Source organism: Scyliorhinus torazame, chromosome 27 (assembly GCF_047496885.1).
Source record: "Scyliorhinus torazame isolate Kashiwa2021f chromosome 27, sScyTor2.1, whole genome shotgun sequence".
NCBI lineage: Eukaryota > Metazoa > Chordata > Chondrichthyes > Carcharhiniformes > Scyliorhinidae > Scyliorhinus > Scyliorhinus torazame.
In genome coordinates this window covers 37,880,251-37,894,687 of record NC_092733.1, presented here as the reverse complement: position 1 = coordinate 37,894,687, position 14,437 = coordinate 37,880,251, and the positions used below count along the sequence as shown (strand labels likewise).

The 14,437-nt window shown below is 51.1% G+C and overlaps 1 long non-coding RNA gene across 1 annotated transcript; it reads left to right on the top strand.

Annotated features, from left to right (window-relative positions):
* The first annotated feature begins 12,676 nt into the window (after nt 1–12,676).
* On the top strand, nt 12,677–13,899 carry LOC140403406 (uncharacterized). Its single transcript, XR_011938302.1, has 2 exons — nt 12,677–12,980; nt 13,620–13,899. It is a non-coding gene; the product is annotated as an uncharacterized lncRNA (long non-coding RNA).
* The last annotated feature ends 538 nt before the right edge of the window (nt 13,900–14,437 follow it).

Here is a 14,437-nt window from a genome sequence, read left to right as displayed (position 1 = left end):
GGCGCTTGGCTGCTCCCCATCTGGAGTCCGGTCTGCCTTCCGTCGATGCCCCCCGTCCGGAGTCCCAACAGGTTCACTGGAGGCAGCCGAGGTTCCCTGAAGCTGCACTTCTGGAGTCGGAACATGCAGGAATGCACCAACCAGTGGAGAGGCTCGAGCCATCGAGGGTGGAAGCGGTGCGCCGCCACCGCAGTCGTCAGTGGTCCCACCGTGATCGTCGAGTGCCTCGGTACGCACTAGGCGAGGTCTGTCACCTTGCACCTTTTGCATGGGAAGTGGGATGCTGTCGTCACTCGTCTCACATCCCGTGGATAGATCCTCATTAGCAGCTTGCTGTTCACTAGGGTTGGGTAAATTGTCAGAGTTTTCATCTGGTGGTGCACACCATGTCGGTGGACTGTCATTGTCTTGCCGTTGTCCTTCATTTGGGCTTTTCTTCTTTGGAATTTTAAATCTTCCCCCAGACATTGCAGAACCTTGTTTATTACCCCCAAATTCTCCCATATGTATGGTCTTGAATATAGGATCCAATGTTTCTATCGACATTGTACTATTTTCCAAAGAACATTCCGTTTCACTTTTCTTCTCAGGTACCTCATATGTATCTTTGTCTAATGTACATGCCTTCATGGTCTCTGGGTCTGATTTTGCTGGGACTGGCATGGTCACAGTCTCTCTTTTACTGTTCTCAATTGCCCACATTATACTCCCCATACATAACTGCTTAATCACTGGGGTTAGTGTGGTACAATGGATAATCGGGTCGACCTTATCTGCATCTTCACCATTAGTGGAAAGCACACTTGGTTCACTTGAAACTGCTGTGGGTTTTAAATTCGTTATCTGGCTACTCGATGTCGGTGTCCTCAGGATTCTTGCTCCAATGTTCTGCTCATTTATCAGTGGAGTGTGTATAGGTTCAATGCAATTAATGTTCCCCTCAAGGTTTGAAGAGTCATTACTGACTAACTGCTGGTCTCCGAAGTTGGGACTTTGCGGCGTTGTGTTGAAGGGAGACATTTGTCCCTGCTGTAGATATGATTCAGGTTGTGTTATTTCCATTACCTGAGGATCAATGTCTTGTCCATTTTTTCGATCCGTACTAAAACACTGGCAATTCTCAGTCTGCTCCTTGCAAGTTAAACATTCAATTAATTTCTTTAGCAAATCCTCAGCATCCTTCTGTGGCCGTGCAGCATTATTAATCTCTGTTCGGCTATAATGATCCTGAAGGTCAGCGCATAAACCTTTTTTCTTCGGGCTTGGACGAGGCGATTCCTTTGGTTTGTCTTCAGTTGGGCTTGAACAGTCTTCAGCGCTGTGCCCTTCATTGTAGCATGAGAGACCGTCATGGTCATGCTGCTGTGTAGTGGAGCATGGTAGGCTGTTATAGCCTTCTTGCTGTTCACGTGAGCATGGCAGACTTGCATCGTCTGCCGCTGGTTGGTCAGGAGAGTTTGCTAGACCCTCATGGTCTTGTTCCTGCAAGGACTGCACATTGGAGTCTTGCGTTGCTTCTATCGTGGAGGCTGTCCACGAGCTCTCTGTGGAGGCTTGTGACACTGGAGTCACTTCTTGTTCGTGCAAGGACTGCGCTCTGGAGTCTTGCGTTTCTGCAATTGTGGAGTCTGTCCACGAGCTTGCTGTGGAGGCTTGTGACACTGGAGTCACTTCTGGTTCATGCAAGGACTGCGCTCTGGAGTCTTGCATGTCTTCTTTCATAGAGTCGGGAACGTTGAGCGGGACGTGGACCACGCTCTGTGTGGCAGCAGGGCGCTCTCCGTGTGCTTGCAGCGCTCCCTGTCTGTTAATGTCAGGCTGCAGCATCATCCGGTACTGATAAGTTGGGACGTCATATCTGCTGGATTGAAGATCCTCAAATCCGAAAAATGAATCCGCATCTGCGTCGGATTCAATGTGGGGGCCGCCAATGTGCAACACGAAAGGTTCGTCCGAGTCATAGTCGTATAGGACCACGGAGCTCTCATTGGGCTCACGAGGTCCGGAAACACTGTAAAGATCGTCATTGAAGTATTCGAGGTCGGAATCATCGGCTTGTGCGTAGGTAACTGCTTGTCGGAGGGTTCTTCGGAGGTCAAATTCATCTCCTGGGTCAATTTGCGGCAATGTGCTGTCATTCCACGTGAGGGAAGGTTGTTTTACAGCTTTAACAGATTTTTGTTTTTTTGATTTGGGACGTTTCCCTTTTAAATTGGATTTGGGACGTTTCCCCTTTAAATTGGTGCGGGCTGGGGCCTCTAACATCCTGACGCTCGGTATGTAGCACGTAGGAAGCGACTGCGCATGCTCAGATCGCTGTTCCTTTACCGATGGCCGTTTTCTTGACTGCGCATGCGCAGCATTTCGCGCATGCGCAAACGAAACTTCCGGTTCTGCGCACTGCTCGCGCAACTGTCCTAGCGTGATACCTTTAGCAAGATGGCCGCCGACCTCGACCCAGCCCTCTCTCAGGCCCGGGATTTCGGCCTCTGGGAATTCGGGCTCCGGGATCCCGGCCACGAGGTGAGTACTGCAGCTTTTCTTACCTTTACTTGCCGATTGGATTGCCTTTTCTTTACAGTACTTGGAGAATTTGTCCAGGACTGCCTGGTAATTGTACCTTTGCTGCCTCCTGAAGAACCTGAACCTTGTGAATATTTCTCTTGCCCTTGCACCGGCGATGGTGAGGAGAAATTCAATTTTTTCGCTATCATCCAGGTCTTGGAGTTCAGCTGCCACCAGGAACAATTCGAACACTTGCCGGAATCGCCGCCAGTTTTCGCGGAGATCGCCGTGGCACTGGAGCGGCTGCGGAACCGGGAGCTCTATCATTTTGCCTGGGCACTGCTGGTTGTCTCTGTACACTGAGGTATGCCGGCAGGTATCGATCCACTCCTGTACCATGTGATGTTGGGTGCTCTGGTGCACAGATGAGCCAACACAGTTGTATGTGGTACAACTCTATTTTATTTTAACTCTTATAATACAGTTCGTTCTGGATACTCTGCACGTGCTGTCTCCCTGAGTGTTTCATGTAGTAGGTCTGTCCTGGTCCTCCTCTGCAGCTAATACTGACCACCGGGGGTCGTGTCTGTGCTTTTATATCTTTCTGTCATTGGTTGTGGTGTTGTGTGTTCTGATTTGTCTGTTGGTGTGTCTATCATGATGTGTGTGTTTGAATATCATGACAGTTGGTAATCTGGACACCTAAAAACTTGAAGCTCTCGACCCTTTCTACTTCGTTCCCATTGATGTAGACAGGGGCATGTTCTCCACTACGCTTCCTGAAGTCAATGACAATCTCCTTCATTATGTTGACATTGAGGGAGAAATTATAGTCGCACCAGTTCACCAGATTCTCGATCTCATTCCTGTACTCTGTCTTGTCATTGTTTGAAATCCGACCCACTGCGGTGGTGTCATCAGCAAATTTGAAAATCGGGTTGGAGGGGAATTTAGCCACACTGTGATAAGTGTATAAGGAGTATAGTCGGGGGCTGAGGACACAGCCTTGTGTGGCACCAGTGATCGTGGAGGAGGTGTTGTTGCTTATCCTTACTGATTGTGGTCTGTGGGTTAGGAATTTCAGGATCCAGTCACAGAGGGAGGAGCCCAGGCCCAGGCCACGGAGTTTGGAGATGAGTTTCGTAGGAATAATAGTGTTGAAGGCTAAGGTGTAATCAATAAATAGGATTCTGGCACAGGTGTCTTTGTTATCTAGGTGTTCCAGGGTAGAGTGCAGGGCCAGGGAGATGGCGTTTGCTGTGGACCTGTTGCAGTGGTAGGCGAACTGTAGTGGATCAAGGCAATCCGAGAGGCTGGAGTAGATTCATGCTATGACTCACCTTTCAAAGCACTTCATAATGATGGCTGCGAGAGCCACTGGATGATAGTCATTTAAGGCACGCTGCTTGGCTTTTCTTTGGGAAAGGGATGAAGGTCGTCTTCTTGAAGCAAATAGGGACCTCAGATTGTTGTAAAGAGAGGTTGAAGATGTTTGCGAATACCCCCGCCAGCTGATCTGCGCAAGTCCCTTTGGTGCAGGCTTGATATGCCAAATGCCCTCCTTCCATACTGTAGGATTCTATGGTACTATATTCACTCCCAGGCCCACTCTCAGCAGTAAGCAAGCCTCCCAACTGCCCTTGGATCACACAAAAGCTATCACCAGATGGCAAACATTGACACATAGAGAGATATCGTTCTCACATGAGCAGTGCTTGGAATAGTGCTCCATCCAGTTTTTCTTTGTATAAATTTAGAGTACCCAATTCATTTTTTCCAATTAAGGGGCAATTTAGCGTGGCCAATCCACCTATCCTGCACATCTTTGGGTTGTGGGGGCGAAACCCACGCAAACACAGGGCGGATGTGCAAACTCCACACGGACAGTGACCCAGAGCCAGGGATCGAACCTGGGACCTCGGCGCCGTGAGGCAGCAGTGCTACTCACTGCGCCACCGTGCTGCCCGTGCTCCATCCAGTTGAACATTTGCTTGCTCCTGTCCTTGAAAACACTCCCGTATGTGGATTTCAAATGAATGGTGATGGTGGGGCTCAGTGTTCTTTCAATACCGAAGTACTGCTGTCGTTAACAGTTTGTATTTCTTTGCATGGATTGATCCAGTATTTGTCATGGTATCATAGCTTTTTGAACAACTATCTTAGCTAGCATGAGATTTTTATGTGCTTTCGTGTTAGGAGATAGATTTTCTAAGTCAGATATTATCTACTAATCCCCTTAACATTGACATCATGGGCGAAATTCTCCGGGAAACGGCGCGATGTCCGCTGACTGGCGCCCAAAACGGCGCCAATCAGTCGGGCATCGCACCGCCCCAAAGGTGGGGAATGCTCCGCATCTTTGGGGGCCGAGCCCCAACATAGAGGGGCTAGGCCGACGCCGGAGGAATTTCCGCCCCGCCAGCTGGCGCGGAAATGACATCTCCGGGCGGCGCATGCGCGGGAGCGTTAGCGGCCGCTGACAGCTTCCCACGCATGTGCAGTGGAGGGAGTCTCTTCCGCCTCCGCCATGGTGGAGACCGTGGCGGAGGCGGAAGGGAAAGAGTGCCCCCACGGCACAGGCCTGCCCGCGGATCGGTGGGCCCCGATCACGGGCCAGGCCACCGTGGGGGCCCCCCCCCCCGGGCCCAGATCGCCCCGCGCCCCCCCCCATGACCCCGGAGCCCGCCCACGCCGTCTGGTCCCGCCGGTAAGGTAGGTGATTTAATTTACGCCGGTGGGACAGGCAATTTATCGGCGGGACTTCGGCCCATCCGGGCCGGAGAATCGAGTGGGGGGGCCCGCCAACCGGCGCGATTCCCGCCCCCGCCGAATCTCTGGTGCCGGAGACTTCGGCAACCGGCGGGGGCGGGATTCACGCCAGCCCCCGGCGATTCTCCGACCCGGCGGGGGGTCGGAGAATGTCGCCCCAGATTGTGTATTACCACAAACCTCAGGGTGTGCATTAATATGGCCAGTCCAGGAAATAATGGTGGAGTGAAGTGGGTGTTGATAGAATCACCATCAGCTACAGAGAGAGCACTTTAACCCATTGCGTGGGGTGTATTGAACAAATGTTTTTCAACATTGTTTTCAAAAGGTCATTGAGCTGCTCCACTATCTCCAAGGGCTGTGGGGCTAACTTTGTGGGTTACGCTGAGCGGGCGGGTAAGAGGAACTGAGTCCACAAAAGATCAGCCATGATCTCATTGAATGGTGGAGCAGGCTCGAGGGGCCAGATGGCCTACTCCTGCTCCTAGTTCTTATGTTCTTATGAATTCATATGTAGCTTTTATGGTATTTCCATCAATTTCAACAATCCAACAAAGATTTTAGCTGTGAAAAACAATCTCTGGTAACTATATTGGATAAGTATCCTGTGCACAACACCTCGCACAGTAAGACCTGGGTTGCTGCGATAGCTGTGTTAGGTTTATAGAGGAACACATCCACCCATCTGGTAACTTTGTCTGACAACCAGGTAATACTGACTTTCTGTCAGGGTCATAAATCTTGATGAAATCAATTTGGGGGTGGGTCCATGGTCATTAGGGGCCGTGTCAGTCTAAGGGAAAGCTCCATTGGAGCCAAGCGCTGGGTTCTGCGAAAGGGAAATGATGGTTCAAGAATAAAATTAAGATATAATAATGAAGGAATGTATCAATTGTTGTCTCAGGAGGAATAGTGGCCAACTGCAGGCCAGTCTAAAGTGCCAAAACAAAGTCCTCTGCGATTTTAGAGAGATTGTTGAGCAGGAAATTAATAGGATCGTGGTTTAAACTTTAAAAGGTTTATTTTTTAGAATATTTAGACTGCCCCCCGGAATTATGAACAGTTTGCTGAGTCCAGTCGGTTGGATGAATCAGCGGTTTTACCTCCTCGTATCACACGAGGGTGACTGTGTAGAGTGGCCAAGCTATTAGCCTTGATAGTCACTGGAGATCGTGGCCTGGTTTACTGCCCTTTGGCTTGTCTTGTGTCTGCGCCTCACATTCAGTACGGAACATCTGTACAGAACCACCAGCCGATTGGAAAAAAAGCCATCAGATTTTCATGAAGACCGTTGACCAGTGGGGGGGGGGGGCGTGTTGTGAGTTTCGCAAGACCATGCGTCGCGGCGTTTCCGATCGTGGGAACTAGTCCCCAACAGCCATGCTTTTAAAAAAGCCATCCGCGACCGGCTTTCAGAATTTTGGCCGATCCACACGTGTGTGCCCCCTCAGCCGCGTGCCGGCCCCGAGCCCAGCGGGGCAGATCACCTCCTCCTGACGACAGCATGGAGCAGATCTTTTATTTCAATCGATGCAGTTTTCCTGCCTGGAGTGGCGGCTGAGAGCAGGTCGTGCGCCCTGCGCACAGACGCCACGTGCCCTGGGCTGAAGAGAGGTTCCTCCATTTTGTTAGCAGCAAGCAAGCAACAGGGCTGAACAATTTAAAGTGGATCGTTTTTGTAATAAGGAAGAGAGGGCCAGAGACACAAAGGTCAGGATGTCACAACTAAATCTGCTGGAGAGAGCGGCTCAGGAGAATCCACAGCAGGACACAGCAGTGGTGGTGTGAGCTCTAGGGCCTCTGGCAAACAGCCCATTAAAAAGAAGCTGAAATTAGGATCAAAGCAGTGTAAAAATGATTTTGTGAGTTATGGTTTTATTAATTCTGACAGTGCAAAACAAGAGGCAAAGCACATGTGTGCTATATGCAGGGAACTACTACCAAATGAAAGTTTAAAACCCTCAGAACTTCAAACTTGAAGACAAGGTCGGGAACAAGCCTCTTGATTTTTTTCCAGCTGACGCCGTGAGAACTTAAATCATCAAGTCTTCAGCAGAAATGTAACGTTGAATGACGAAGCAAGTGAGATCGTGGGGACCAAGCAGGCTCACCTGTCGCATTAAAGGTAAAGTAAAAATGGTGGGTCGCGATGTTCGGGTGGCGTGGGGGGGGCGAAGGTCGGCCGGTGTGGGTCGCGAAGGTCGGCTGGCGTGGGTTGAGAAGGTCATCCAGCGTGGATCCCAAAAGTTGGCCGGTTGGTAAAAATGGGTCCCGAGCAAAAAGGTTTGAAAAACAGTTCCTTAGACGCATAAAACCGCCCCAATGAGGCCAACACTATTGATGTCCATCTTGAGCCAGGTAGGAATAACAGTGGCCCTAACTTCTGAGTGAAGTGTAAACCATGCCTCCCAACCAAAATCACTTTACCACACCCCCTCCTCCATATTTCAGTGATCACAGATGAAGATTCTATTTCTGGATTTGAGAGGCCCCTAACTCATTACTTCTTGATTGTACCTGGTCTGTACCCTATCCATTTATATTAGAGAATATAGTCCGGGATTTTCCTCTCCCACTTTCACCAGGCGAGTTCAGTGTTGTGAGTGGAAAATCTTGAGAGGAGTTCCAAATCATGTTCATGTCAATGTAAACACGATATGTGATTGTTCCCTCCCCATCAGTGATGGAGCACTTTTCCGACGTACAATGTTAGCACACAGCTAAATCACTGGCTTTGAAAGCAGACCAAGGCAAGCCAGCAGCACGGTTCAATTCCCGTACCAGCCTCCCCGAACAGGTGCCGGAATGTGGCGACTAGGGGCTTTTCACAGTAACTTCATTGAAGCCTACTTGTGACAATAAGCGATTTTCATTCATTCATGTTGGAAATATCATTTGAGCGCTTTGGCATTCAAATATCATGCCTGTACGACTGAATCATACCCCCATCAAAAAATCCATTCTCATTGGCGTGAGGGCAGACTGGCGTGAATCACGACTGATGCCCCAAGGTGTGCACTGGAGAGTAGACTTCCCAGAGGGATCCAGGTGAGTGCAGCGCTCAGGGGGGAGAGGGTCATACCAGGGGGAAGTGCCCTGGCAGTGCCTTGGGATGGGTGGAGGGCAGTTGGGGGGTCCAGGTGAACTCCTTTGTACTGGGGCGGCCATTATAAATGGTGTCCCAATCTTCGAGGTACTGGCAAATCAGATGCCGCACTGCCTCAAGTGTGGGACCATACAGCGGAAAAAGCCAAGATTACTGTCAGCAACTTCAACCCTGCTTTTCCTGCTCAACATTGGCCTTTGCCGATTTCCAAGGACATTCCGCCCATCGTGTCAGACTGTCTCAGCTGACCTAATAATGGTCCTCACTGCACAGCAAGACCCATGATGAGTGCGCAATTAGGTCTGGGACATCACTGGACAACTTGGGCGAAATTCTCCCCAAACGGCGCGATGTCCGCCGACTGGCGCCCAAAACGGCGCCAATCAGACGGGCATCGCGCCGCCCCAAAGGTGCGGAATGCTCCGCATCTTTGGGGGCCGAGCCCCAACATTGAGGGGCTAGGCCGGCGCCGGAGGGATTTACGCCCCGCCACTTAAGCCCTCACTTCCACCCTATCCCCGTAACCCAATAACCCCTCCTAACCTTTTTTGGTCACTAAGGGCAATTTATCCTGGCCAATCCACCTAACCTGCTCATCTTTGGACTGTGGGAGGAAACCGGAGCACCCGGAGGAAACCCACGCATACACGGGGAGGATGTGCAGACTCCGCACAGACAGCGACCCAAGCCGGGAATCGAACCTGGGACCCTGGAGCTGTGAAGCCACAGTGCTAACCACTGTGCTACCGTGCTGAGCATTATCTGAAGAGAAATGTTTTGCTGGGGTACAGTGAAAATGAGCCAATGGAGGAATTGCTCTTATAGAGCGGCAGAGACATGATGGGCCAAATGGCCCCTGCGTAGTAAGTATCTTATTGTTTGATAATATCATCCAAAATTTAGTTCCTGATCGCTTCAACACTGGTCGATAAAATGTCCAACATTCCCCTAGATTTTTGAAAAATTCATTTTCGGGATGTGGACCTCGCTGGTTAGCCCACATTTATTTTCCATCTTTAATTGCCCCCTGAGAAGGTGGTGGTGAGCTGTCTTCTTGAACCGCTGCAGTCCATGTGGTGTAGGCACACCCACAGTGCTGTTAGGGAGGGAGTTCCAGGATTTTGACCCAGTGACAGTGAAGAAACGGAGATATATTTCCAAGTCAGTATGGGGAATCTCCAGGGGATGGTGGAGAGGAACCTCCAGGTAGTGGTGTTCCCATATGTCTGCTGTGTTTTTCCTTCTATATAATAACAGAAAAGTACTGTCTCAGGAGCCTTGGTGAATCCCTGCAGTGCATCTTGTAGATGATGCCCATGGCTACCACTGTGCATCGGTGGTGGATGGAATGGAAGTTTCTGGATGGGCTGCTTTGTCCTGTTCTTTTTTTCTTCCTTTTTTAAATAAATTCTGAGTACCCAATTCATTTTTTCCAATTATGGGCAATTTAGCGTGGCCAATCCACCTCCCCTGCACATCATTTTGGGTTGTGGGGGCGCGACCCAGGCAAACACGGGGAGAATGTGCAAACTGCACACGGACAGTGACCCAGAGCCGGGATCGAACCTGGGACCTCGGCGCTGTGAGGCCGCAGGGCTAACCACTGCACCACCGTGCTGCCCGTGCTTTGTCCTGTTCTGGAGTGTTGTTGGAGCTGCACTCATCCAGGCAAATGGAGAGTTTTCAATAACACTCCTGACTTGTGCCTTGTAGATGGTGAACAGCCTTTGCGGAATCAGGTGAATTACTCACAGGGGGCGTCATTCTCCGCCGGCGGGAGTCTCCGTTTTGCCGGCGCCGGGGGGGGTTTCCCGACGGCGTGGGGCTGCCCCACAATGGGAAACCCCATTGACCGGCCGGTGTTACGGAGACTCCCGCCGGCCGGTCGGGGCAGAAATGTGGCGGGGCGGGTAGGAGAATTTCGCCCAGGATTCCTCGCCTCTGACCTGCACTTGTAGCCACAGTGTTAATACGGCCAGTCCATTTCAGTTTCTGCTCAATGGTAAAACCCCCACCTTTCCCCTAAGGATGGCGATAAATTCCCCTCCTCAGTCTGATGAATATAAGAAATTGTCAAATTTTCTAGTTTGTATTTTTGTGGTTTGTAATTAAAACTGTGATTAAAATGCAGACAGAATGTATGAATGCTGAGAGCTGCGATCAAAAATGAGGTACTGTGTTTGGTCCTTTTTTAAATCAAGGCACATCCTGTAACAGGAGAAAAAAGAATGCTATGTGCTTTGAGTGTAACAAAATAATTAATGGAGGGACAGGTCTATCTGTATGTTCTATGTTCTATGAAAAGCCAGTTGCCTACAAGACTCGAAGCTGGGCAGAAATGTTTTTCAGTTAAGTTTCTCTCTTCAAGCACTGTGCACCAAGATAAGCAAGGAAAACCCGCTTATTAACTTTATCCATAAGTGGTATTTAAAATATATGGGCTGGCTTAAATGGCACGTAGAGGCAGGTTTCAGGAAGCAATTTCAGGGGCGAGATTCTCCGGCACCCCGCCGGGTCGGAGAATCGCCGGGGGCTGGCGTGAGTCCCGCCCCCGCCGGTTGCCGAATTCTCCGGCACCAGATATTCGGCGGGGGCGGGAATCGGGCCGCGCCGGTTGGCGGGCCCCCCGCGCGATTCTCCGGCCCGGATTGGCCGAAGTCCCGCCGCTAAAATGCCTGTCCCGCCGGCGTAGATTAAACCACCTACCTTACCGGCGGGACAAGTCGGCGCGGGCGGGCCCCGGGGTCCTGGGGGGGCGGCGCGGGGCGCTCTGGCCCCGGGGGGTGCCCCCACGGTCCCTGGCCCATGATCGGGGCCCACCGATCCGCGGGCGGGCCTGTGCCGTGGGGGCACTCTTTTCCTTCCGCCTTCACCACGGTCTCCACCATGGCGGAGGCGGAAGAGATTCCCTCCACTGCGCATGCGTGGGAATGCCGTGAGCAGCCGCTAACGCTCCCGCTCTTGCGCCGCCCGGCAATGTCATTTCCGCGCCAGCTGGCGGGGCACCAAAGGCCTTTCCCGACAGCTGGCGGGGCGGAAATCAGTCCGGCGCGGGCCTAGCCCCTCAAGGTTAGGGCTCGGCCGCTCAAGATGCGGAGGATTCCGCACCTTTGGGGCGGCACGATGCCGGACAGCTTTGCGCCGTTTTTGGCGCCGGTCGGCGGACATCGCGCCGATTGCGGATAATTTCGCCCCTGGTCCGGACTCATAACATAAATCACTATCGAAAAAGCCGCAGTCTGGGATCTCACTTACACTGAAAAAAATATAAACATAAAATCTGACTGATTTATCACTCCATTCTGACACACCACGGGCGAAATTCTCCGGAAACGGCGCGATGTCCGCCGACTGGCGCCCAAAACGCGCCAATCAGACGGGCATCGCGCCGCCCCAAAGGTGCAGAATGCTCCACATCTTTGGGGGCTGAGCCCCAACCTTAAGGGGCTAGGCCGACGCCGGAGGAATTTCCGCCCCGCCAACTGGCGGAAACGGCCTTTGTTGCCCGGCCAGCAGGCGCGGAAATGACATCTCCGGGTGGCGCATGCGCGGGAGCGTCAGCGGCCGCTGACAGTTTCCCGCGCATGCGCAGTGGAGGGAGTCTCCTCCGCCTCCGCCACGGTGGAGACCGTGGCGAAGGCGGAAGGGAAAGAGTGCCCCCACGGCACAGGCCCGCCCGCGGATCGGTGGGCCCCGATCGCGGGCCAGGCCACCGTGGGGGCACCCCCCGCCACCAGATCGCCCCGCGCCGCCTTGTCCCGCCGGTAAGGTAGGTGATTTAATTTACGCCGGCGGGACAGGCAATTTATCGGCGGGACTTCGGCCCATCCGGGCCGGAGAATCGAGCGGGGGGGGGGGGGGCCCGGCAAACGGCGCGCCGCGATTCCCGCCCCCGCCGAATCTCCGGTGCCGGAGACTTCGGCAACCGGCGGGGGCGGGATTCACGCCAGCCCCCGGCGATTCTCCGACCCGGCGGGGGTTGGAAAATGTCACCCCACGTGTTGAAATTCTCACCACGTGTTGCACCCTCAAGTTCTGAACTTCTGGGTATCAGGGTTTACGAACACTTCAAACACTTCCTGCACTATACTTCAAGCTACAATAATCCCAAAATTGAACAATTGGATTGGTATCATTATTTCAAATTTATTTAATTAATTGATTGAAATTTTCCAACTGCCCTGATCGGATTTTAATTCTCACCTCCTGTTGTTAATCCAGGTTTCTGATTACGAATTCAGTAGCATAACCATAATGTCCATTCATGCCTTAAATGTTCTATTTATGTACTTGGCATGTCCTCACTTCGAAGCTCATGTGTTAAGACGTGAAGTGTGACCAAAATGCAGAACCATGTAACTTGAAAGCAGAGCAGCATCAACTGAATCAAGCTGCCAACTGATTCACTGCCACACAGGGAGAATCGCATTAACCCAGAATTACTTCCACATCCGCTTATGAAACTTCTGTACTCCAGTCATCTCTGCCTGGCCCTGAGGAATTCCACAGAAGATGAAGAAAGAGTTGTTATTGGTGCTTGGAATCCTGGTGCTTATTCTATTCATTCCTGCCCAAGGCGGGTTCCGTGGACGATTCTCAGGTATGCAATTGTAAATTTCTCTAATATCTCAAAAATTGTTTGGAGACATTTTTTAAGCTATTTGTTCTCGGATCGTCACTGTTTGATTCTATCAAATATCTGGAAGGCACTGCTGCCTCACTCAGTGGGACCAGTGGGACTCACCAGGGACCCAGGTTCAATTCTAGTCTTGCATAAATTTGCATGACTGGGGAGAGCGACTCACTTCTGGACACCGCTCCCAGCGGCAACGCAAACCAAAAGTGATTCAGCTCCGGCTGGAGAAAGTAGTCGACAAAACAGAGAATCCAGCCCCTGTTTATTGGGAGCTCCACTATTGGTTACTGTGACAATAGTGGCTACACTTCACAAAGTACTCCATTCCTTTCAAGGCACTTTGAGAGGTTGGGTGGTCATGAAAAGTGCCATAAAATTGGGAGTCTTTATTCTTTCCTTGTACTTTGCAGTAAGTCATTGAATGTGTTTCAGAATGACGAGTGAGTCTGTGAAGGTTGCATGTTTTATTAAGCAAAAGCACCCACGGTTTTGTGTGGCCCAGATATAATTGGAGGGACAATGACGAACCCAACTTTGTGGATTCTCATTATTTTCCTGTGCCTGAGTACTGAATGACCAATAATTGTCTAATTTGTATTACAGCATACCTGGGCCGGTGCAGCAGACCTGGAACAACATGTCGTTCGGGAGGCTGCGAACCAGATGAGTTGATTTTCCCATTGAAATGCCCTGGCACTTTGGATTGTTGCAAACTTATGGAGTGGAGAATCCTCTAGTGATAGATTCCTACCAGCCTGCGATCTCCAATTCCTCACTGAGTTAAACCTTTGTTCACGATATGCAGTTTGGGTGTTCAGGCCAGGAAACCTGTCAACTTATATTACCGCTGTTTGAACTCAGGAATTAAACTTAATGCCTTGAATTCAGCTTCCTAACAGTTAATTGTTCCTATTTCCGGCCAATATGTCCGAGAGCAATGAGTTAAAGATGGATTTGGGAGTGGAAAAGCATGGGGAAAACACAGCAAATTGCAAGAGAAATCCACTGCAGGGACTCTCTAAATGCAGCGCTGCTCAGACACGGGTCGCAAATCTGAGTATTCTGGATTCACTATGACTTACCAAAGTGTTTGGATAGAGTGGAAGCAGGCAAGCCAGATATCAGATGCATTAGGTTGAAGGGATAATACAGAGGGATATTTCCTCTGGATCCAACCCTTGCCACTAAGGGGACACAGTGGTTAGCACTGCTGCCTCAGTGCAGCAGGTACTCGGGTTCGATTCCCACCTTGGGTGACTGACTGTGTGGAGTTTGCACGTTCTTCCTGTCTGGGTGGGTTTCTTCCGGGTGCTCCGGTTTCCTCTTACAGTCCAAATATGTGCATGTTAGGTGGACTGGCCATGCTAAATTTCCCCTGGTTAGGTCAGGGATAGGGCAGGGGATTGGGCTTAGGTAGACTG